General features: G+C 41.4%; 1 non-coding gene and 1 pseudogene across 1 annotated transcript; one reads left to right on the top strand and one right to left on the bottom strand.

The window, feature by feature from the left end:
• Nucleotides 1-3,155: 3,155 nt before the first annotated feature.
• LOC136546286 (alanine aminotransferase 2-like) lies at nt 3,156-9,242 on the bottom strand (annotated as a pseudogene).
• A 15,569-nt stretch (nt 9,243-24,811) lies between these two features.
• Nucleotides 24,812-24,919, top strand: LOC136547835 (small nucleolar RNA R71). The gene has a single exon (XR_010781783.1). It is a non-coding gene; the product is annotated as a small nucleolar RNA R71 (small nucleolar RNA).
• The last annotated feature ends 2,207 nt before the right edge of the window (nt 24,920-27,126 follow it).

Genomic DNA, 27,126 nt, shown 5'->3' with positions numbered 1-27,126 from the left:
GACTACAGCTGTGGACAGGTGCGAGTGCATTCTTTTGTACGTAAACTTTCTTGTAACAAATTGGAGGTAACTAACAGTCGTTCTATTCTTATAACAGGTGGAGGTCTGAGACCCACATGTTCCACCTAACGGTGGCGAGATGACCTTGATGTTGCAGGACGTCAAGGCTATTTTAGGCTTTCGGTTGGGGGGACTTCCAGTGATAGGGATAGTTGACAACGATCACTGGAGGGAGCTGGTGGCTCAGTTTACTGGTTTTCTTCCACCGGACGACGATGCTTCCAAGAAAAATAAGTGAGTAATTCTAGCCTATTTAATACTTGCATTGCTTTACAGCTGGCATCGGGTCTCATTTTCTTTGATCAATTACAGAAAAAGTTCCGGTGTTTCGTCGTCCTAGATCACAGAGCGCTTTGAGTACTTGGACCCACAAGCTGAGGAGGCACAGATCGACAGGTTCGCTCGAGTGTGGCTCTGGCACTTTCTTGGTGCTTTCCTCTTCCCAGACGCCTCGGGCAACACCATCAGCTGGATATTCCTTGACATACTTCGCCAGCCGTGGGAGAACATAGCGGGGTACAGCTGGGGTAGCGTAGTCCTGGTATGGACGTATCGACAGCTATGCGTTGCCTGTCGTCGCACCTCAGGACATGCGAACCTTGGGGGTTGCTCCTACCTACTCCAGGTTTGGTGTTGGGAACGATTGCTCGTTGGGAGGCCCCTTAATAATGGTTTACCGGTAAGTACTTCGATTCATTATATTCTTCCAGGCAGTTAGATATAATGAGATTATTTGTTGCTAATTCATTATCATATTCAATGCAGCAATGAAACGGGCATGATACACTCCCTACAGCTCTGTATATCTAGACAGAAGCACAGTTAGTTAGAGGGAATACGTGGCGTAAGTACAGGGAGTATACGGACGGTCTCGACGTCCTGACACAGCACCAGGTTACGCTATCTATACTATCGTAGCAGTGTCTTCTTCGATGTACATTATATCACAACCTAACACAATTACAAAATTTCAGGTGTTTTGGTGTCCTTGGGATTCTCAGGAGCTCCAGGACTATCTGAGTTATGTCACTAGGGACGAGTCACACGAGTATCGCTGCGACGTCCTTCTTATTTTCTTCCATGTGGTCGAGATTCACTTGCCCATGCGGGTCTGCAGATAGTTTGGAAGAATGATAGGCTGCCCACCACCGCTTTACTCCACAAATCAAGTATTACAGGGTACGTTATCGATTAATAACAATGCTATAATTCAGATGTGTGTTTGGTACAACTAATATCGTTTTGTTGCAGGTTTGAACGCAGAAAGAGGTACAAGACCAAGGATTGACGCGTGACACACAGCTCGTACATCTATTTGTGGCAGACCAGGGTACCACATGCGGTCCTTGCGGGTCCTCCACATGACCAGCACACCTTCGATGAGTACCTGCAGTGGCTTCACAGGTCTACGAGGACATATATCAAGCCTCCGTACACTAACGTGGCGATTGACGAGGACTCAGAGAAAGATGTCATCGAAGATGTGTACGACGTCACCACTAGGGAGGATACACAGCTACAGAGAGCCCCGCTTCAAAGATACATGGTAAGATACTTGAATGGTACAATTTGTTATCCTTTTGGTATTAAGTATGTGTACTAAAACTGTCCAACCGCGTTTCTGTACCCAGGCGACACAATTGGCAAGGCTGTCCAACGAAGCAACGTTCCGGCTTCACGAGTCTAGAGGGCAGGGGTCAGACGTTCTCGTAGCTTTTGTGGAGGTAAACATAAACTTGTCCGTTTCAAAAATATGTCTTTATTGTATATGCGTTTGGCTAATGAACTAACTTTAACGTCTATTTATGCAGAAGGTGAAGAAGAGCTGCAGGAAGCTAGCTCAGAAGTTGAGCTGCATGGACACTCCTTACGAGGAACCGCCACTCCCCGCGTGGTCGGGTGGCACGTCTTCAGCATCTTTGAGGACACCAGTCGGCTCTTCTCAGCCGATGACGCAGGGTGCCACTTCCGCGGTGCGTACATCACCACATCATAGCGCTGGAAAGGACCCTGCAACCGAGGACGAGGAGGAGGAGGAGGACGACGACGACGAACCCCCGGGCTTCCGCGGACAGCACGACCAGTGGGACGAATGGCCGTAGGACGAGATCGTCATGTCTCAGCTAGGTGGTGCCCCGTTTGGCACCCAAGGAGCCTCACAGGTACTAACAAAGATAGTTTGTTTCAATACGTATGCTTCATGAACTAACGATCATAAAGAATTATAAGTAATAGTGCGTATCATATACCTGCAGGGTACAAGCCGTACGCACTGTCGACGCGACCATACCAACGTTGGCTACACTCCTAATGTGTTGCCAACAAATCTGAAGAGACAGAGACGTCCGAGGGATCCTTACACTCCTGGGTCTTAGTTTGTTTAGGTCAAACGAATATTGGCATCCGAAACTTGCGGGGTTATTTGGTTATGTTATGTCAAACTTATGTCAAAACAATGAATATGTTATGTGACAGCTTGTCAACTTGCTTCTTATTCGTTTCGTTGAGTCGTGGCAGCATTACCAGCGAGATTAAGTACCCTGCGTTCGGGAACCGACAATCCCGGCGTATCTGGACACCGGTGGCATTTTTTCGTAATTGATTAGTTAAAATGGTGCATAACCGTATTATGAAAGACGAAAAACTAATCATTGGCTTATCAAATTCTATATTCGGCCGTGAAAAAAACTCAACAAAATACGGACGCGTCACGTTTCGATTCAATCTAGGTAGCCCGGGCCGACGGCAAGCGCAACGCCCAGGTGGTGTGGCTGCTCGCGCGGTATGGTCGGTCCGGCCGCGCCACGCAACAGGGCACGACACTGATGCGCCAGGGTCGGTGTCGCCGCACTGCCGCGCCATGGTCGGTGGCGCGGCAGGACCTGCCATGTCAGCGCCCCCCCCCCCCCCCCGGCCGGCCCACGCCACGTCAGCCCTGTGCCGCGCCACCATGCATGGCGCGGCACAGGCATTTGGCCGCGCCAGGACAATAGACGCGGCCAAAAGTGTTAGTTTAAAAAAACGACAGTGTTAGATTTAAAATTATATTAAAAAAAGGTTAAAATTAAAAAAAAAATCACCATGCATGGGCATCATCAACGGTGGAGATCCTGCATGGGCTGCTGAGAGCCCCGGAACTCGTCCATGAACGCCTTATGGAATGCCCTGAAGCGTGGGATCATCAATGCAATTTTGCCTTCGTCTGGAAGGATCGTGCACCGGATATGGACCGTCCCAGAGGTCTTGTCATTGCATTGCACAAACAAGATGAGACAATGAGGTAGCTAAGGGAATGCACTAAATCGGTACATAAATCACCCGTTGCTATTATGAAAAAAATCTAAAATAACTCCATGATCTTTATCTAAACTGCCCAATATGTATTCAGGCATGTACAACCTAGGAGCTCTTAAATGAACGCTTAAGGAAAGAGAATAATCAACAAACTGCTTAAGAGCCTTAACCTACAACAGGAAAAGCTAGCATTCCATGCTAATCTGCTGCTCCCATCCCTGTAATCGTAAGTTTCCGAGTCAAAAGATCCCCTGGCGCCCGGCAGCTTACCTAGGCAGCGACGCTCAGTCTAAGCGCCCTGCCAAACGTCCTAAAGATGCAACTGCTGATAAGCGCCTAGCTAAGCAGCGGCGTTGTACGCGGTCTTCTAAAGTAAACCTCTAAGCTTGTATATAAAATTATAAATTAACCACCTAAGAACCTCTGTTAATACCTAAATCTGCCTCAAAATTAAATCATAACTCTATCATTATGAAAAATGCTCCAAGTGCTCTTATATATAGGGGTGAGCAAAATTACACACATAACTGAAGAATTGAACCATCAAGACTGGAACCAAATACTTCGTTCATCATTTCTAACTAACCGAATTTTTTTCTGGTACTTGGTCTTAGGCCTCCGTTAACCGAACTAAACCTGTTATTTGCATGATGAGTTGTTATTTTTGAAAAGAGGTGATGAGTTGTTATTTGCATGTTTATTAACTATTATATTACGGTTGAACATTCAACAATTGAACGTTTATGTTGAATTACAGCAACTATATTGGTATTTGTGTTATATATTAATTTCATTCATCTTATGATCTATCAAAACATGCTTTGGAATAGAAATATTGATGCCAAAATTCACTATCATTTGTCTTGAAACTTTTTTTTTTGCATGATGAGTTGTTATTTGCAAGTTTATTAGCTATTACTGTTGAACATTCAACAATTGAACGTTTGTGTTGCACTGCAACAAGTATATTGGTATTGGTGTTATATATTATTTTCATTCATCTTATGATCTATCAAACATTCTTTGGAATAGAAAAACTGATGCTAAAATTCACTATCATAAATGTCTTGAAACTTTTTGGTTAGTTTGCTCTACACCGAAGACTGAACCAGACTAAAACTGAATCGTTCGTCTTCAATATTTTGCAATATATTTTGGTATTTTGTTTTTCAGTTATAGAAGACTGGAAATATGGAAAGGCTGAGGTTAGATTGAAGGTGCACCCTTTCTTATACATGCTTCTAAATTACCTGTTTCTGAGTGCAAAGGTAAATAAACTTGATTAATTTTGAACCACGTGTTTATTTACAAAATTTCTAGTATCCAAAAAAATGGTGTTGCTATAGGGTTTTCTTAAGTTTAACTAGGTTTATACGAAACATTATCAACATTTATATCTCCAAATAAATTTGTCATAAAAACATATTCAGCGATTTATCAAATGATACTAATTACGCACCATAAATATTAATATTTTTTATATTTATTTGATCAAAATTGTAAATATTTAATTTTTGAGAAGTGAGAATGACATTTTTTAAGCAACGAAGGGAGTATTTCATAGAGACCGATTCTACCTAGTCATGCACTTATTCCTTTATTTGTTTTCTATTCTAATTTAGAGTTTTTATTGTAGCTGTAGATCTATGTGTTTCTATATTTTTAATACATATATAACTGCTGCTCCTATGCTCCAAGCATGGTGAAATTGACTAGTACGAAAGGCTCATGGTGCATACACAAAATTTAAAGGCGAGGGATTTATCCATGAGGAGCCCGACTAACCTGGTGGAACCCAGAGCCCGGCACAACTGCGATCCCGGTGGCCTCAAGCAAGCGGTGAGCGTAGAATGTGTCAGGTGAAACTCACTTGGACTCGGCGGCCCTGATCGCGGCAGAGGGAAGGTGGAGCCGTGGGAACAAGTACAGTGCACCCTCTAAATTGTTGCAGCTCACGCCCTCCATGCTGCTGAAAGCTTTCTCTAGGGTCTGCAGTTGCACGGAGAAGAGGAGATCATGCCATTGTCACGACAATGCAAGGTGTCTCATACGCCGATCGATGTGCTTGAAGGATGATGCTTGCACACCTTGGCACGCTTCCTGAAAGATGAACGGATCTTTTCCTTCTCATCATCAAATAACTCGAAAGACTCATCTCCTAGCTGCATACAGGTCACAAGAAAAGTTCAGTAAAAATACTCAGATGGATGAAGAGAATCTTGTGATGATTTAGTTCAAGTTTGAAACCTTTGGTGGGTCCATTGCAAGGCTAATAAGAATTTGGCCAGCTATGTTGGGGCATATTGTTAAAGAAGCCACCTTTCAAATCTGATCCTTCACATCATCTGCAAAACCAGTCACCTCCATGTAGCCTCCTCTTCTCCCACATTCCCCATAGCCTTCCAAGTTCAGAAGATGGGAGAACAGCCAAACTTCAACCTGGACCTCCCAAAGACTATATTTTTTTATATATAAAGGAAGGCTCACTCATTGAAACGGAATGAAATGATACTATGGAGATGTCCTTTTCGTCATAACCAAGTGATCTGGCCACTTTTTTGAAAGAATGGAATTTTTTGTTCTCTGCATAGAGATTTTCCTGGTATACCTGCAAATAAATTTCAGTAATTGATTTGCACAGGACAGAATGTTCTCTTTTTTTCTTAACGTGGTTAATGTGATTTGACAATGCAAAAAGGGCTACATTTCGACTTAGTACTAACCTCATCAGCAAGCATAACCAGACCTTCCTTCCGACAAAATTCCAGTATCTCCTCCTGGTTGGTGATGGACAGCACCTACAAGAAAGGAAGGAGATGTTGACAAAGAAAAACTCTGGTAATTACCTTATTTTAGAATCTTACTGCTACTAATTAGAGGTTGCAACAAAGATTTCACATTAATTCTCACAAGATGCAGCAGAAAAAAAAGATAAATCCTAGAAATTCTCACAAAAAATAGAAAGATCTAGCCATCAATTCGGTGTTCTAATCACCATTGATATAATATATAGCCATCATATCTATTCTCTTTAAAAAAGTGGATATATGCATACCTTGTAATGGCATATATGTTTGAAAAAAAAATGTTATACCAGCACAAGTTAATGGTTGAGTGCATCATTTAACTCTTTATTTTTGCTAATTTTGACTAACACGTGGGGTCTTGCTGCAGGTGAGGACAAAACATTTCCTGTGCACTACCTAGCCATTTATGTTTCAGCAAGGAAATTTCATCACTTATTTAATTATTCCTACTAAAAGCTGAACTGAAATGTGATTGAATGGAAAATTTTCCGATAATCAGATCATCACTGGTAAGAACAACCCTGCAAAACTTCATCTAGAAGTTCGTTTTCCTATTCAACATGTAAAGGATTTAGGAAAATCATGTGCCATACTTGTCCAGTAGGATTGCCAGGGTTTATTACCACCATAGCTCTAACAGTCAGGCCAGCTGAACGAGCCTCTTCCAAGCATCTCTTGACTTCAAAAATCTCAAGGCCCCAACCATTATCATCAGTAAGATTGTACGGCACCTAGTTACAGTTCAGTTCGTAGTTATTTCAAGCATAGAGTACACGTATTTTGTCTTCTAATTTAAGAAACAAAAAAAATGATTAAAATTGAAAAAGCAATGAATCTGATGAGAAGTTTGGGCTTGAACATTTTAAGCAGGCCACTTTTACTGAAATTTGCAAATGTTGCTTGACTATCTTTTCCACTGTACTAGTACTGTACCATCGTTCCACCATGTATGATGGAAGCTGAGTATAAGGGGTATTCTGGTAGAGGGCTCAAAATGCCATCTTCGTGAGACCTGATGAGTATCTGCATCAGCAAATTGATCTGAAAAGGCAGATAGGTTCGCGGTCAAGTTGAAGATATCAACACTGATGTTTGTATTTGTAAAGGACCCAGTTTCATGTGCATCTGTGCATGTTTGTTCTGAAATGCAGAGTATTACCGCTGCGCTAGCTCCATCTGTCAGAAAAATATCATCTGCTTTTGATGGAAAACCATCTCTTGCAGTAATCCCGTCTGCAACTACTTGACGCAGACATTTGATTCCCTGATCATATTAAGCAAGTGTCAACAAGGTAACCCATAATTGTGAAAGGAAATTATATACCATCCGGAAAACATCATTACAGCACCAAGTAAATAAAGAACGCGTTTTGGGTTGCATACTGATCCTCAATAATTCTGATTTGAGAACGCTGCTGCTGTGTTCATGACTCCCAAAGTCTCTAACATTTTTACAATAATTAAAAATGTGATTCCAGTTGGGTACCCGACTATCAGTATATCCACCAGTGTCTTTGCTCAGAATCGAATTTATGATCCTCCTGGCTCTTTTTATGCTAGAAGGACTGTGGCAGTAGATTGAAACATTATCAGTCAAGCTTCTGCCAAGTTATGTACCATCGAAAGTAGTTCTTACCAGCTTTAGTGCTAGAAGTGAAAAAAACATAAATTCATGCTCAGTTTATTTTTTGGACGTAAGATTCATGCTCAGTTTATGAAGCTCCACGTAATGCCACAGTAAACAGAGTTCAACTATATAGTCCAACCTGAATAAGGCACAAGCTTCATCTTTGTCCAGGAGGGTTGGATTGTCACACAGCGAAAGAACCTGGAGCCAACAATTTTGAGCATGAAACAGCGGTATCTTTGCATCGTCTTAGAATTTTTTGTGGAGGGTAAGGATGTTAACCTCACGAAAGAAAGTTAATGGTGGCTGACCAAGAACCTAGGGGTTCCCAAGATTGCAGTATATTATCTGTTGGACAACATCAAAGACTGATCAAAGGGTATAAACTGTGATATACACGCACTTGCAGAGAGGGAGTTTCACCTCTTGGAAAGGGAGAGAACCAGGGTTTTCCTCCATCTCCTGCTCCAACCGCTGAATGATACATAGCGAAGACAATATTATGTCCTTTTAATAGTCAATAATTTTGCATTTTAAAAGAAAAAACTCACCCTGGGGATCAGACCTCCCCTGAGGCATTGACGGAAAGGTAGAAGATTATCTTCCGCAGGGTTGAGAAAAGGCCACGAACCCCGGCTATTCGACGTGCCATGTATTACGCTGCAACCGCTATTGGACCATGTATTTTACTGAAAATAGCATAAGGTGTGGCCTTTTTTGTGAGAACGGGGATTAAACTCCCGACCGGTAGGTTGCACTTCTGTTTTCCTTACCACTGCACTACGTGCATGTTCTCAGGTGATGTTATTGAGATCTAAATACCACTACACTACGTGCACGTTCTCAGGTGATGTTATTGAGATCTAAATATATGTAACGCAAGATCTGAAACGTTGAGGCACCATTTGTTACTAAAAATAACAATGGTAGTACAATTTAAACTAGACCAACAACAGTTAGATCCTTTTTTATATATATAAAAAAGAATCCATACAGTTTAAACAAAGAACTTTATTTTTGCAACTAATCAAGCCAAAGGAAAATAATCAGGAATGTAGCGTACAGATGCTGAATCTACTAGTTTCTTGGCTCTTCAGCTGAGAAGCAAGCGAGCCGGCCGGTGGGAACGTTACCTCTGCGTGCTTGAGGATCTCCCCGCAAGGTGCGTAGTTGAAGATCTTGACCTTCAAATGAACGGACACGTACGTCAGTCACCTCAGCTTTTCAGTTAAATCGGAAGAATATATGCACGGTTGGTTCTATAAACATATATAATTTCTGAAGGAGAAATGACGATGCTGTGCAAAAGGCGGAGGAGGGCCGGGGAGCCTCATTACCCTGGGATTTATGGTCTCGGCGGTGATGGACGGGGCCTTGTTGTACGACATGGCGCGTGCGGGCACCGGCGACAGGGAGAGGGCAGTGGGAGACGAGGACGGAGGGGCCGCTGCCACTGCGACGGCGACTGCCACTACGAGAGTGAGAGCGAGAGGACTGAAGAGTGAGGAGCAAGGACGGCATAAGGTGCTGCTCTGGTAGCTCGGCACTTGGCGTCCGCTTGGGCGGTGCTCTGCCACGTCCCGCCCGCGCGTCGGGACCAAGCCTTGGACCATCAGCCTCGTGTAATCCCCTCACGCTTCGATCCGTGGGGGCACGCGGGCGGCGTGCTCGTGCCACTGCCCAGAGCCCCAGACCGGGCAGCGCGCACGGGAGGAACGGGAGGAAAATTTGGTGCTGTCTGCAGGCAGTATGCATGCCATTGCCACGCGTCTGGGACAGGTCTTTGAGTCTTGACGCACGGTGCGCTCGCGGTAGGCGACGCCCACGCTTTTCCTTGCGGCCGGCGCCCGCCGCGATCACAATTCACATTCACAGGAGCCTTCCGAGAAGGGAGAAGCAGACAGCCGCCGGCCTCGACCACACACCGAGCAGCTGTCTTCGACCATCAACGTAACAGCCCTAGCAGCCGGCGTGGAGGCTGGCCCTGCTTGCTTCTAGTGGTGATGCTGTCGTTGGTGCGTGAATTGTAATCTTGTTTATTTTGGATTTTGGATGTATGTTTCTACTAAAATTTGAATTGATCCTGTCATGCCAGTTGGGATGAATTTTAACACTATGTTTTAACTATTAGCTCTCTGAATTAGCTACCAAACACAGATACACTGTATTCTGCGCAGCCTGATTTTATTTTGGAACAAATCAAAGAGACTTGTACATCCAAATGATATGAAGTTCATATTACACACGTATTTCAGAACATGCAGTGCAGAACATCCCTTTTATTTTGAACATTCAGGACAATGGTGACTCACTCCTCCTTTGGTTTGTGATCCAATAGTGACCATAATGATGAAATTGTATGACCGAGGACATTATCGTTGGTTGGGTGGAGTCCAACACCGAAATCGGAACAGTCGGGTGGTATAGGGACACCGTGTCACTCTATTGTCTTTGGTTGGTAACAAACCCTATGATTGGAAAAGACTGGTGTCCAGAAGCGTACCTCGATGGAGCTTCAGCGTAACTGATACCCTGGGAGAAATTCGCTTGTCTCTTTGCCTCCTTTATGTCTTGCGAACTAAGGACAATATTTTAGTGTGTCCTTTGATTAGTACATGTTTAGTATGAATCCTGTAGTTCTTAGGTAAGAACCGTAAGTAGGGGATGATAGTTTTTCATAAGCCTAAGGTTTGTCATGATGTATTTTTTTATATAGCCCCAATTCAACCCCTCTTAGGATCATTATTCGATACTTACACTAGTTTCAAACCTTATATGAAGTTTTTTTTGCTGTTTGTAAAATGATTGAAAACTTTGAATTTTCAAAGTCCGAGGCTTGCCTCAAATAAATCTGTCCTCTATATAGGCATTCAAGAAAGCACTATTAATATCTTTTTTGAAAAGTTTGAATTTTTTAAGAAGCAAACGCTAAAACGACTCTAATGGCTTCCAAATAGGGTACAGGGGCAAAAACAATTTCCACTACAAAATATCATTTTTTTTCTTTTGACTGTCACCAGGAGGGAGTTTTCCCTACCTGAATTTTATTAGGCACTCGCGGCCCGCGATAATGTTTACAAGATGTTTACATTTTAAGAGAAATGAAGTTTACAGACCACTCTTGGGCCAGCTGTTTCAAATAACCAACAGGTAAGGGACAAATGTCTCTTTATAATATATTCTATCTTTTTAGCAAAATCCTTGAGCAGGATCTACATTCCACTTACTTGTTTGTATCGTCCGTAGTGTGTAATTTAGAAGAAAAAAAACTTCTATCCTTAGTTGTCTAGTGAAAAATAAAGCTTTTTTTAACGTATTCAAAATAAAACTTCGCTTCACCAATGATTGGCAGTGTAACGACCCGAAAACAATTACAATGTAGGCAGTTATTTCTGACCATCCTAGTGTGCATGTCATAATCGCAATTAGAATCTGACTTGTGTCTACGCCAACCCAAAACCGAGCACTGCCGGTTTTGGCGGATCGTCTGACATCACCATCGGACCGTCCATCAAGACATCTTATAGACTTAAGATAATCTTGTCCAACCCGTGCACTGAGAGAGTGTCCGCCGTCACGGCAGAGTGTCCGTAGAAATCCATGCACAAACAGTCTGTCTGTCAGGCACACCACCGGACCGCCCGACACATTCGGCGGATTGTCCGATAAAACATAGCGACACCTGTCTCATGCATGTGTTGTGTTGGCAACACCACACCGCCTCCGGGCCCACATGTCACCACCTCACCCACACCAACACACCAGCCCTCCCTTTCTCTCCCTCCTCCCCATTTCTCATTCACGTGAAAGGAGAGAAGGAGAGGAAGAAGGGAGAAGAAGAGAAGGAGAAGAGAGAAGAAGGGGATGCCCCCTGCTGCTGGTGCATGCCGGTGACAAGTTGCTGCAGCTCCCCCACGCCCTCGATGTCGCCGGAGTTGGAGGAGATGGAGCCCCAAGCACCATCTTCTTCCTCAAACCATGGAGTAAGCCCGACGTCGATCTCCCACCACAAGGTGTTCCGATTCGAACTGTTGTAGATGGAGCTTCCCCAAGACATGGTGAGCACAGCCCCAAAGCCTAATTTCATCTTCCCCAACCACCCATGGCTATACCCATGAGCTTCACCTTCATCCATGGCTACCACCACCATGGATGGGGTCGAGCTCACCACAGCCCATGCATGTCACATCCATCACTTGTAGAAGCTTCCCTACATCACTAGAAAGCCATAGAAACAAACCGCACTCGATATGGAGTCCGGATGCCCCGGGAATCGATCCCAACATGTTTGCACAGCTGTTGTTCGTCATTTATCGGAGTGTCCGTCATTTTGGCGGAGTGTCTGTTGAATTATAGCTAAAACCCGAGAGCAGCCTGAGATTATCGGAGGGTTTATCGGAAGGTTCCGTTGTTAGTTCGGAGTGTCCTATAATCTCTGCACATGCACACAACCTACACTTGTAAAATCCATAAAAGGTGCATTTGACCTCCAAAAATGGTGAAGCGAGTTTCGTTGTGCTCCATAGAATATCCTCTATCATCTAGACATAGCTTTAACACCAAAGGGCATATCTCATTTTTGACCACCGGAAGAGGCTAAGCCCTTTTAATTTACCGGAGGCTCCGTCACACGCACCGGAGTGTCCTATAAGTTATAAATCACTGACAGGGGAGTTTCCTGAGAGCATAGACTTCATAATAGAGAGTCCGATCTTAGTTCGGAGAGTCTGATGTTCCCAGTATGTCGTTTTCCCACTAAGTCCCAGAACCACCGGACTATCCGACATTCACGCCGGACTACCCGATGACACAAACCGACAGCCCTTCAATGTATACCTGAACCCTCTTGCATGTTTAATATAATATCATGCATACCTAAGTATCTCATACATGGACATATATATAGGTATGTGATATTGGAGAGACGCCCAGCGATGTTCTAAGCTATGGGATCCTTGCTCACCCAATAGGTAGGCACCCCACTATTATGAACACTACTTTGGATACTTATCAAGTCGCATTATGAGTTATGCATTACATGTAGTCTTGGATAATGATCTCTTCATACTACACCTATAGTAGCTTAATAATCTGTTAGAAGCCTCTCACCTTAACGATGGGAATGGGAACACTTAATGCTTATTGCTTAGTTGTTTGGGCAATGGTAGAAGTCGAGCATGAGAAGGGAACTCATACTCGCGCGTGTAGGATGCTACACCTGGATAATGAACTACTAAAACCAATGAGGGTATAACTTGACCCACCTTACTAATCTAGCTAAGGAATAATATCCCTAATATGGTAATCTTGATGATAACTTGGATATCTTGCTCAAGCGAGGGGTAGGTCACCGTGAGTGTGGGATCTCAGACATAGCTCGTGGAGTAGTAAGGATCATGTATTGGGATACATAAGTCCGAGTAACCACCCGTACAGACCACATGTCGTGGATGGGGTCGACAAGCCAAGTAACTAATTGCGACCTATCTATCCATGAAACTGGCAAGGGGGATGGCGCCAGGAAGATGGTGTACATAACTAACCGAGGACCCGTTACAGTACAGAAGCCTGACCCGAGGAACTAGGAAGATGGTGGAAACCTGACCCGGCCATCCAGTCGAACCTTTCATTTGACATTCAGGCCGGATTAGGGAAAGGTTGGAAGGCATGAGGCAACCCTTACTCTCATGCGCGAGGTATGGTGGTTGGTCCCATCCTTCCATGTGGGTACAGTTGTACACCTCTGCAGATTCTTAAAAGCCAGAAGTCCCTTAGGACGGAATCATTCAGTTGTTCCTACTTTCTATACCCATGATAGCGTTGTTAATGGATGATGGACTATGAGCATCTTGGTTGCAATGATAAATGCTTTAATTCTAAAAGTTGAGCATAGCATGTCACACTCTTAATGAACATCATTGCTTTTCGCACTTATATAAATGCCTGATAATCACCCTATGCATCCACCAAATACTATATGTTGGAATTAAGTCCTACGAGTATGCAATGTACTCACGGTGCTATCGTTAAGTTGTTTTGCAGGTAAAGGACATTGGCGGCCATCTCACTCTGTCGTTGGTGGCAAAGTGGGTGAATGGCAGGAGCCATCCAAGCTATGGTAGTGACACCCATGGGCAAGGTGACTACCTATTACTAGTGAGAGTGTATATCATAGTTGTAGTTGGTAAGATAGTAGTTGGTCCTCACTACATATGATTGTATTGAATCAATGTCTTCTTTAATGTTGTATAATTAACTTGTTAAATTTAATAAGATTTGTAATATATGTTTTCCACTGAATTATTATGTACTCCGATGATGAGATGTTATCTTGAGTTGTGAAGGCTATCTGGTATGATACTCAGCCTGATCCTAAAGAGGAGTTGCCAAGAAGCGCTCCTGGGAGTCACGGATGTTGGTTTGCTTAAATTGGGTCAGTCAAGTGGATCACACTCGATTTAGCTGAATTGACGCGGCGGGTCCCCACAACCGGGTATCGAAGCATATGGTTGTTTGTCATACACTTTAGCCACGCGGTCAAGGAACAACTTAGGATGGGAATACATGAGCATTGGAAAGTTAACTAAAAGATGAGGTCCTAGGTAGTTAGCTAGTTGGGTGAACAATTAAAATATGGAATATTTCACCTAATTTCTTATTGGAATAATGACTTAGCTAATAGTCTCACTCTCTCCTCGTGCTTAATTAATCTTGTTAAGTGATTGTCCAACCTATCTTGTCTATCACCGGGAATGGAATGGGTCAAATAGGAGCAAAGATTAGGTATAGTCAGCTAGGTTTGAGAGTTGAAGTTAGTTAGAACCAAGTGCGAATGGGAGCTAACTAGGAAATGTTTATAGCCCTATGTTTTATAAACTTCAGATTCATGTTGTATGACTTTAAATGTTCATTGCCATGGTTTAGTATATAAGCTCTTACTTGTGTTGGTTTGCATATGTTCTTGTCTTGCTACCCTTATGGTACTTCTTAAACATGCTTAATTTTACATATCATGACAAGTTTAAAAATTGTGAAATCGTAATAACATGCTCTACACCATGGATATGCCTTGTTTTACTTGTTACACATAAACCATGACTTGTTGCCTTATTGTACTTATTTACATGCTCATCCCAATATATTATACAATGTCATGCTTAAAAACTTGTGCTATAATGGCATGCTTCATATCATGAACACTTAATTTACCATACTTGCTAGAAGCAAATCATGTTTTGCTTTCGTACCCTAAGAATATATGTTGCTAGTACCATGTATAGGGAGTGAGTACGTTGGCAACAACGTATGAAACATTGTTCATGCGACGTCAATCGCATGGGTGCCACTTGTGCATGCTTATTTGGTGCAAGTGGTACTATATCGATTTAAATTTCTGCAATTTATTCTTATGCTAGCTTGCTGAAATTTTGGGGAATCCATGTTCGTATGCAATCAGTGTTTACACTTAGGTGATGTTTCATCATTTACCAAGTTTTGCCATGAATCCTTTTGTGAAAAGTAGCTGAGTGAGGATAACGTGTTGCTAGAACCGTGGTAGTTATGCATAATAATAATAATAATGATGATGATAATAAAATGTGTCAACCTTCCTATCCTTGCTGCATTCCTTGATTATGAGCTACCTGCACCTTGCCTTGCTGCCTAAAGTATTTGATCTTCCATTCTTATTCAAAGTCTTTGTACATGCTCATTACTGTATCACCTCCTTGTTGTATCTCAAATTCCACAGAGTTTGAGTTGATCCCTTGTTGCCTACATATGCATCGCATTGCATTCATCTAGCTTGTGCATCACATGTTGCATCCCCTTAAGCCTTGTTACCTAGAAACTGTTAGGTATTGTCTGTTTACAATGCAGTTTCTGTTATGTTGATAATATCGTCATGAAAATGATGTTTTCTATAGATGAGGTAAATATAAAAGTTGTAGATAACTTCCTTATCTAGCTTGTACAAAAATTTCATGATTTTATAACAACATGTCTGAGAGTTATAGATGTTACAAATACCCTATTAGGTTTTATCTGTGTTCTGGACAGTGCTGCAATGTTGTCTTTTTGACCATGATAACTGTAGGATCACCTCTTGGTGATAACTAAAAGGTTGTAGTACTTTTATCATGCTTTCTAAAATGTTAATGAACATGATTTTTAGTGAACTAGAACTGCTACATGTTTTTGAAGTTCATATTAAAATTCTATCATGTCTTTGCAGATCTGAAATATTGTAATGTTTGACCTTGATAACTTTTGAATTAGCTATAGACAATAATAACAAAGTTGTAGAAAACTTCATATGCTTTCTAAAAACTCTAAGAACACCTTGTTTGCATGTTTAGAACTCTAGTTATGGTTAAGTTAAGTAGAAGTTATGCTGCAGTCCAGAAAATGCATATGCTTATAATTTAACCTTGTTAATTAGAACTTGCTTATATTCTTGGTGATGTTGTCTCATGAATTTAATGATGTTAACTTGATAGACCTGAGATATCTTGCAATCATGTTATTCATGTTAATCAAAATAATTACCTAATATAATGATCATGTTGGTATGGTGTTTTAAAAATTGCTTCTTGTGCATCTAGATTGTAAAGTTCTGATTATGCTTGTTATGGTTGATGCATGTGCATAAATCTAAGGAACCAACATACATGTTGATCTTGCTACCTTGCTGCCCAAACCTATCCAATGAGGCCCTTTATGCGATTACATGAGTCTCATTTCCTTCAAGTTGCTTTACAAATCCCTCTATGTAGATGACTGTCTTATCCCTACTTGTCTTCATATCCACATCCTTACTATATTCCTTGGGCTTCCCAAGTTCATCTTGTGCTAGTTGGGATTACCTTTGTTGGTGTGTTCTATCATGGTATTGTGATCGTTGACCTTGGTGCTACGACAAAACCTAGAGTTCCCTATGTGTGCTAGTCGCATAGTGGTGCTACTAGGTGCGCGCAAGCGTCGAGGAATATGTTATCATGATCCATCATGGACCCACACTAGTGAGCTAATCTAACTTGCGTAGCTATTCCAAAAATTCTTTGACGACCAACATATCTCCTTGTATGTTTTGGTCACATCCCTGTTTTCCTTTTGAAATTGTGTTGCATTGCTCTCCTCAATAAGATGTTTATAAATGGTGTGCCTTACAATGGTATGAACATCTCTCCTCTGAGGATGCAAGGGAACCGAGGCTCCACGTGGATCGCGACCACGTGAGTAGCTTATGTATGCCCCCAAGTATCAAAGGTAGAGTTGTCATGCCCGTTGTAACACTTCATCGATGGACCTTTGTATTGAAGGTGATGCCCCTCCCAAATATTCTCCTTGCTGCGATAGGTGGCTCCGGCGAATCCATTGATGTCTACATCCAAGCTATATTTCTTGCATGGATGATATAAATCTACGTGCTACTCTCTATAACAATTTGTGCGCAATGCACTCTCCTATGAGAGACACCCTTGTCCAACCACTCTCAAAGTCACCTTGTCAACTTTGGAATTCTTGATCAAAGTGTCTTACCTCAAATTCCTTGATGTCTTTCCTCACCTTGGCCTCTTTCGAATCTAGAGGACGAGATTTCTCTAAGGGGAAGGGTTGTGATGACCTGAAAACCATTACAATGTAGGTAGTCATTTCTAACCATCCTAGTGTGCATGTCATAATCGTAATTAGAATCTGACTTGTGCCTACGCCAACCCAAAACCGAGCACTGTCGGTTTTAGCGGATCGTCTGACATCACCACCAGACCGTCTGTCAAGACATCTCACAGACTTAGGATAATCTTGGCCAACCCATGCACTGATGGAGTGTCCACCGTCACGGTAGAGTGTCCGTAGAAATCCATGCACAAACAGTTTATCTATCAAGCATGCCACCGGACCGTCCAACACATTCGGTGGACTGTCCGATAAAACGTAGCGACACCTGTCCCATTGTTGACATCTCTTAGCATCACTCTTAACTAAGTTATCATCTTTAGCATGATACCAGAAATGTGTTGTTGGTAATTATGAGAACACTTGTAAACTATGTATATAAGGTATCAGCAAGCGCACGGATAAAATACCATTGTAGCATTCACCCGGGAGTATGCTAGGTATCGTTATTTACATTTTATCCACAGGGAGGAGCGATGGGGTTGTGTTGGCATAGAGATATTGACAAATATGTATACTTATGATAAAACCACTCTCATGCTATGGCAGGGGTAAGTCAAGTGATAAATAAATGATAAGTGTAAGGTAATAATGGTATTCCAGAGATAGAAATAGATACTCATAAAATGTAGTAAGGCTAAGCAGGAGATTCGTTAAGAGCAAAAGATTCATAAGTCATTACTTATCTACTAAGTCTTTTGTACACCCAAGTATATACACTCTCATCTATAGTATAACTAACTTTGGATCTATGCATAAGGAACATTACTAAGGAAGATTAAGAGTAGAGCTTGTCTTCCTTCGCAATCACATTCTACGTGCTCTACAAATAGGGAGTGGACTACAAAGGATTCAATGGGAGTGTCACATCCATGATCGACCACATGACCCAGAGTGCAAAAGGCATCCATAGGTAAATAATATCTAAGCACCATGCTTACATAATGTCGACCACTTAACTCACTTGAGTACTAAGCTAAGAGCTTTGCGAACATATGCATATATTCATCATCAATCATAACTATATCATGCATATTACTAGAGCAAACTAGGAACATAATCAATAGAAACATAATATTGAAGTAGCATAAAGTCATAAATAAAGAGATACAATGGCTACATTAGTCTCCAGACGGTAGATCTGGAATCCTGAGCAATAGCCCAAACTCTACTAGAACCTTGCTAGCTAGCCTATACTAGAAACTTGAAGAATTGGAGCTCTATTCTCTTCTCTCTGGAAACCCTAATTTCTGGTCTACTCTTGACTTATGGCAGCGTGCTCTGGAGGGGTGGGTAGGGGCTGGTTATATAGGCCGGAGCATCCAATGTGAGCCCTTGGATCAAATCGACTTAATGGATGGTTCCTAGGAGGCGGTGGGAAATCGACGTACGAGGAGGCTGATAGGTGGGTCCCCTAGGGGCCGAGCAGCCTCTATGTGGGGCCAGCCGGCCCCACCTGGTAGTGGCTTGGGCCCGCTTCGGTGTGGAGTCCTCTCGAGTCTTCTAGAACCTTCTAGAGTTGATTTCGCTGCGAATAAGCGTGATTTTATTTGACGATTTGATCCTCCTTGACGGTTTTCCGAATAAACCCTGTTGAAAACATAGGTTCACCAAAACTTATGGAAATTGTCAGTTTAAACCCCTAGGTCTATGTTGGTGATGCTTTTCATGCATTTATTCAAGTAAATTTGATAGTTTATGATGGATGATAACTACCGTCAACAAACTCCCCCAAGCTTAACCTTTGCTCGTCCTTAAGCAATGCCAAACTTAGAAATGGATTAGGAGTTTAGAATTTTTTAAAACATTGATACAACTCCTTAAAAGTACACATGCGTTCAAACAAGAATTCTCCTCTGGATTAAAATTTGTCGATCTGACTTTCAAACTTACCCATATTACCTTCAACCATGGGGCTTTCTAGCTTTCACTTGGATCTTGAGCAATTGAAAGATAGAATGATTAAGTCAAGCACTATGTCTCAAGTTCTTATGTTCAACCATTGTTCTGGAGTTTTATAAGTTTTCAAAAATAAAAACTTAGAGATTCTTTTGTATGACACTCTCAAGTCTCTCATATATGTGGTATTTGTGGATCCTCACCAAAGCAATGAATGATGTTATGCCTTTTCTTCTCTTATAACTAAAGCTTATGTGGAGCTCATAGGAATGGCAATTGCATGATGAGAGCATACTTGCAATACATATATTGTAAAGTCAAAGCTTAGATCCAAAGAGAGTTAAGTCATACAATCAAAATGAAGATGTGCATGTGTATGGAATATGGTGGATATATACGGTGGCTAGCCTGATTCTACTATGCTCCTTGAAAACATATCTCTCATTTTAAACTTGGAAACAATTGTAAGAAAACATGGGCTATCTTATTCATCTCTTTTTTTTCAGGTGGACATCTAAGTACCCATTGTTTTAGATATCTTGGACACTTATCCATTTTTTCAATTCTTCTTTCTTCTTCTCTTTTTTATGAATAACTTTTGTATAGTCCATGCCTCTTTTCTATAGCAAACTCTTGAGAGATAGCAACAAGAACTTGGAGCATTTATTTGGTGGAAACCTATGACGCATATTTTTGGTGTTTTTTCCAGTATAGGAGTAAAACATTTTTGGGTGGATCTAGATAGAAGGCATGTTTTTACACCTACCCCCAGTGTAGAAATAGTGCATATGTGGGTGGTGTGTATGTGATCTTGATTTTCAGAGTATGACAAACCTCTCATAAGGCATCAATAAAGCTTGACTAAACTCAATGCAAAACAAGTAGCATATAAGTGGAAGTTTTTCTAGCCTAGATAAACATGTTTGGCTCTGGTAGGAATTCAAGCTTTGTCATATAGGATCTCATCATGTGATTTTTTTTTCAAAAGAAATCTCCAGAATTTTGTATCACTTAGAACAAGATAAATAGCAGCCCAGACCTTCTCATATCATATCCATCAATTACTTAGACTTAGATCAAGCATATGCTACCCATGAGTTTCAAGTTTAGAGCAAATTCTTATGTCAAATCAATTTCATCCAAAACTCAGGAGAATTCAAGGCTGAAAACTAGGTACTTGAAAGGAATTATAACAGAGCAACTATTCATCATTTCCATCATGTGAGATCATCTTCAAGTTCTATTTATTTATTGACTCTTAAAAACAAACTAAAGCACACCTTAAGCAAACTATATACACACTCTTTTTATTTGGTTTCCATCATTTTTTTAGATCATACCATAGTAATTTATATATAAAAGACAAAGGCAAATTTTTATTTTGTTTTCTTAGTTTTGCATTTTTTTAACAAATACAAATTCAAAAATTAAATAAACTAAAGAAAATAATAAAATACTAGAAAAAAACTTACCTTAGGTAAATGGGGGCTCCTCCCCCAAGCTGGGTGTTGCTATGGTCCTTTGGCGAGGTGGGTGGTCAATGTGGAGATGGCCAAACAAGTAGTTCTAGTTGTCATTCTCCTGTTGTTGTTGCTGCTGGATGGCGACAAGGCGTTGTCCTGCTTCTTCTTGCCACTGGGAATGTTGGTGAAGAGTGTTCTGGATCTCCTGCTGATTCTCCTCGATGGTGGTGAGCCTGGTGTCGAAACGAGCATACTCCATCTGCTGCTCATGATAACCTGTGGGATGGTCATGGTAGCCATGGGCAGAGAAGGACATGCGTCCTCCCTGGTGGCCACTAGAGACCTCCTTGTACTGATGTAGCTGGTGGTAGTCAAAATTGCCATCCTGCCATTGCGCACTTGAGCCTTGATGCCAAGAGCTCTCAACATGCTGAGAAGCGAGCTGCTCCCAACCAGCATGCTCAGGTTGGTGCATGTGGGAGGATCCTGGCTGGTCCCAGCCTGCATGCTGAGGAAGGTGCACCTAGGAAGGTCCTGCTTGATCAAATCCTGCATAGCTAGTGAAGGCAAGTCCTTTTGGAATGGAGTCATCTCCACAATACCGAGGCTATGGGTTGCGAGTGCAGAGGCACTCCTGTGAGGTGCTAGCTCTATTTTCTACAAATAAAAGACAAATGAATCTACCACATACAGACCGAGGTTCTGGTCTGGTAACATAAACTCATTTATGTAGTCCATATACATCATGGCTATTTTCCCATCCTTGCCCTTTTTTAACATGTGTGCATGATTAAAATAGCCATAATCAATAATCCATCAGGGACTATCAATATATGTAATAGAAGCGTTTGCTAGTAAACCCAAATTTCTAACTATGCGGGTGACCAAAGAAGTGCACCCAACATCTCCTTTAAGTTTAGAAATTTCTGCCCATTGTGCCATCATGAATTTTATAGGTGAAACCTTCTTTCTTTTAACCATGGCATATAATAACTTCTGTTCATCATTCTTAACTGTGTGGAAGTCATGTCTAGGAAAAAGAGAAAATCCTAGCCATTTGTGCATGAACCGCAAAGTAGGGTGGTGAATGTCATTGGTGCGAGGGCGGTAGCAAACAATTTCTTTCAATATTTCCCTCCAAAACTTATTCCTATCAAAGTCTTGTATAGCTGAGTCTACATCAATTGTGCACTGAGTAGGGAATCCTAGAAGCTCACTAAAGTTCTTCCAGGGAAAAGAAAATTCTTTCCCAAAGAACCAAAATGACACTTCCGAGTGGTCGTTTGTAAAGTGCATAAAAATTCAATAATCAAAAGCTTGCACCTTGAATCATCTATTTCCCATGCATCCTCCCATCCTACAGCCTTGAAAATGAGTTTAAATTTGGAGTCCATACCTGTGGACTGAAGTAGGGTTGGATCAAAGGCAGGGGTGAGGACGAAATCCTGGTCCTTCAGCTTCTTGTAGATGTTTTTCTCCCTATCATCCCAGAGCTTGAGCTGCTTTTCTTGTAGAAGAATGTTCCTCTCCACGGGGGCTGATCGGAATGGTGCTCCAATAGCGGGAGACAGAGGACCAACCTTCATGTCAATGCTTGCCCGGGACGAAGAACTTCTCGTTGAACGGAACAATATCTCCCGCTTGAGCTTTCCGGTGATCTTGCTCATTTTCCTACAAAATAGACAAAAATAACACAACTCGTGGAACGGGATTAGGAAAATAAAAATATTAGTGGTTAGCCATCCAAAAGTCAATCGACTAGAGTTAGTCGTTCGAGATTGCCTAGTGAATATTCTAATCAAGATTTTGGCATGTCTTCCACCCTAATTCTTTTTAATTTCCTCTCTTGATTTGGACAACCCTACCACTCTTAAACTCTATTTTTCTTACTCAAATTTTAGTAGTACCTCTTCCTCTCTTTCTCAAGATTTTAACACTACTCTCACACTCAAACTTTCCCACACTCTTTCTTACTCCAACACTTCTCTATTCAAGAGAATTTAAACTACAAAATTTGAAACTGGATTTTTGAACTTGGAATGGTGAAATGCAGTATGTGTGAGTTGAGCAGCTAGGAGTAGTGGTTTTTATTGAGGGGAGAGGGGGAGGCCGCCCGGCCTAGTGGTGGGGTTGGCCAGCCCCACAAGGTGGCCAAATGGCCTCTCCATTTCCTAATGCTTCCTTTGCTTCGTGGTTAAGTAGGTGAAGTGCTCCTTTCGGTGGAAAATATCTCCTGGATGGTGTAGAGTGAGGGTGGTGGAGATATGGAGGTGATGGTGGAGGTGAAGTGGAGATGGAGGTGATGAAAGTGATGGGTGGTGGTTGAGTGGGCCCCATGTGTCTCCCGTATTTCTCCCAGCGAGGGTTTAGAATTTTAAGTCCACCGAACCAGACTTCTCCGTTCGGGTTCATTCTTTAGGTGTATCCTTTGATCCTAGAGATGGAGACCCTGATACTTGCTTCTCAAGACACTTCAAATTGGAGCATTGTTCCGGTCTTGGCTTGAAAGTGAACCGCTCTTCCTTTCCGTTAATATAGAATTTGATCTCTTCAGCTCCGACATCAATGTGCACATTTGTAGTGCTTAGGAAGGGTCTCCCAAGAATGAGTGGTGTCTTCATGTCCTCCTGCATGTCAAGTACCACAAAATCTATAGGAACAAAGAAATTTTGTATTTTTACCAGAATATTCTCAGCGATTCCTACAGGGTAGCGAACCGATTGGTCGGCTAGTTGCAAACACATTGATGTTGGTGTGAGCGTTGAGTAGTTGAGCTTGTCAAAGACCTTTTTGGGCATGACACTGACGCTTTCTCTAAGATCACATAACACATTCTCAAAGTTCTAGCTCCCGATCGAACAATTGATAGTGGGACATCCTAGATCCTTCTTCTTGACAGGTGCTATGTTTAGGATGGCCGCACTACACTCCTCCATTAACTTGATTACCTCAGTGGAGGGTAGTGGTCTTTTGTTATTGAGGATGTCTCTGAGATATTTCACATAGGTAGGCACCTGTATGGCATCTAACAATGGAATATTGATATATAACTTTTGAATTACCTCTACAAACTTACCAAACTGCTCATCCATTTTAGCTTTTCAATTTCTGTGTGGAAATGGTAGGAGGGTCGTGTCATGAAAATCTTGTTGTAACTCTTGCTTTTGTGGCCCAACTTCTTCGTCGTTCTCCTTCTCCTCTTCCTACACTACTACTGGTGTCTTACCTGTCCTTGTCGGATATGGCAGATCACGAGTAGACTTGCCACCTCTTGTGATTATGGCATTGACCTTCTCAAGGTTAGTGGCAAAAGGCAAAGCAACGACCAACTGGGCTAATTGAGATTCTATCTTTTTATTATAATTAAGTTGGTCTTGTACGGCAGAAGAAAAACTATCCATTTTAGTATTTATATTTTCTAGGACCTTGTCATTAGAAGCAAGCTTTTTAGAAATACTCTCATTAATCCTAGCTTGTTCTAAGATTAATTCACTTAAGGATGACTGTTTAGAATTAGAAGAATTATAGTAATTACCTAGGCACTTACCTTGGTAAGTTGACCATTGTTGTTGTTTCCATCCTTGTCTCTGTTGTTGTGAACCTGAATTGTTGCCAATGATGTTTACATCCTCTTGCGATTCAAGGAATTCAATCCCCAAATACTCTCCACATGTGTTTTGAGCATTGAAAGCATCTTTAATTGTCTGACGATCTTTCTTATAGTTGTCTCGCTGTTTGAGCCAATTCAACAGTGCATCCATCTTGGTTGACAATGCACACACCTCTTCTGGTACTTCTTCACTCCTATTGCATGATTGAATATTGCATGATGACTAGCCTTGATTAGAGGCTATATTTTCCATAAAAGTTTCAGCTTTCCAGGGATGAGTGACATAAATGATCCTCCAGCAGTGGCATTGAGTTGTTCATAGGCTTTCTGAGTTAATCCATGAAAGAAACTTTGCATGAGCAACCAATCTTCCATTCCATGATGAGGGCAATCTGAAATATATTCTTGAAAATGTTTCCATACTTCTGGAATGGTCTCTCCTTTTTGCTATTGAAAGTTTGAAATCTTTCCTCCTAAGGCATTGGTCTTGCCTATAGGGAAAAACTTTTCTAGAAAGGCCTTTGAACACTTTGCCCATGTATTGATATGATCTTTGTTGGTGTACAACCACTACTTTGCTCTTCCCATAAGTGAGAATGGGAACAAACGAAGTAGTATGATGTCATGAAAAACGTCCTTGAAGACAACCATGCTACTTATCTCTAGGAAATTCTAAAGATGAGCTCTAGCATCTTCATGTGCCTTTCCGCTGAATGGGGTAGCTTGCACCATGTTGATGAGGCTTGGCTTGAGCTCGAACTCAAGATTATCAGTTTTGAGTGTTGGTCCAGTGCGAATGTTCTTGGTGCTTGGAGCAGAGAACTCACGCAGAGTCTTGTCAGCCATGGCTTTAGAAACTGGTGTTGAGCTTGCTCTTAGTTTGGTTGATTCTGATTGATAGAAACTGTTGAATCACAACCAATCCTGCAATACCTTGTATAAAATATGAACAAATACAAAACAAGGGTAAGCCTACTAAAGCAGAGATTATGATTTTATTAATAAGTATTTATTTGATCAATTCTCTTAGCCATCGGAAGAGGCTAAGCCCTTATAATTTACTGGAGGCTCTGCCACACACACCGGAGTGTCCGATAAGTTATAAATCACTGACAGAGGAGTTTCCCTAGAGCACAGACTTCATACTAGAGAGTCCGATCTTAGTTCGGAGAGTCCGATGTTCCTAGTATGTTCTTTTCCCACTAAGTCCTAGAACCACCGGACTGTCCGACATTCACACTGGACTACCCAATGACACAAACCGACAACCCTTCAATGTATACCTGAACACTCCCTCTTGCATGTTTAATATAATATCATGCATACATAAGTATCTCATACATGGACATATATATAGGTATGTGATATCGGAGAGACGCTCAGCAATGTTCTAGGCTATGGGATCCTTGCTCACCCAACAGACAGGCACCCCACTATTATGAACACTACTTTGGATACTTATCATGTCACATTATGAGTTGTGCATTACATGTACACTACAAAAAATCTAGGTTTATATGATAAACTAAAAATGTCATGGTAAATACAGGATTTGTCATAAAAAGAATCCGTCACAAATTGTACCTTGTGACGATAATACGAAAAACCATCACAAAATGTGATGACCTTCTGTGACGGTTTTGTTTTGTTGTCATATATTACTGTCATTTAATGACGACTGTAACTATCACATATTGGTTGGTCAACTCGTCACCTAATACGCCAACCATCACAAATTGTATCCTAGGAACCCTGATTTAGACAACTTATTGTGACGATAGGATAGATTTTGTGACATTTACATTGTGACGAATGTGGCATTGCCATATGTATTAATTCATTGACAAATGTCACAGATGTTTCCAGCATTCTCATCATAGCTCATACATATTAGCCAAGCCATCATCCACACATTCCAGAGCATAAGGCATAAGACATAATTGCTTGCAAGTTCAAACATCACACTAGTTCCAAGTTTCATCACACAAGTTCAAACATACAAACAAATGCTTGCTTGGTTTGCTTTAAGTGAGGCCTGTTGAGCAAGAATCTGTGCTTCCAACTGTTCCTGCTTTAGATGAAGGAAAATATAAATCCTATTAGATGTGGACATAGCTGTTACTCAACCAAATTTAAAATCACTAAGTATTATAGAGCAACAAACTGAATCATTTATTACTTATGAACTGGTGAAAAATAATTTCATTGTCCAAATTTAAAATGGCTAAGTATTATAGAGCAATAAACCCAATCATCTATTACTTATCAATTATCATGTATAGGTTCAGTTAGAGAATAGTTAATAGCAGCCAATGCACATAAGCACTTAGATAACTTGGAGTTCAGAAAAATAAAAATAAGCAAGTCCAGGTTCAATACAGTAAGTAAGGATAGGTTTTATAAAAAAGCTTGTATTGTAACCATAAAGTTGCAACAGGGAAGGGGATATGATTCATAGTCTACCTTCTTTTCTTCATAGGCTTGATTTTAATGATGCCCTCAAAGAAACTTTCCTGACAACTTATTAGTCATCCTGCTCAATGATCAAAGAGATATGACAAGCATGAGGACTTATTGTAAGTAGTAAACTGACAAGAAAGTTTACTGCACGAGAACTTTGTAAGTTTACTGACAAGAAAATTAGGACCATTTTTAGGTAGCAAATTGAGTTATCAGTACTGATTCTAG

This window comes from Miscanthus floridulus, chromosome 3 (genome assembly GCF_019320115.1).
Source record: "Miscanthus floridulus cultivar M001 chromosome 3, ASM1932011v1, whole genome shotgun sequence".
Classification (NCBI taxonomy): Eukaryota; Viridiplantae; Streptophyta; class Magnoliopsida; order Poales; family Poaceae; genus Miscanthus; species Miscanthus floridulus.
This window is presented reverse-complemented; position numbering and strand designations above follow the sequence as displayed.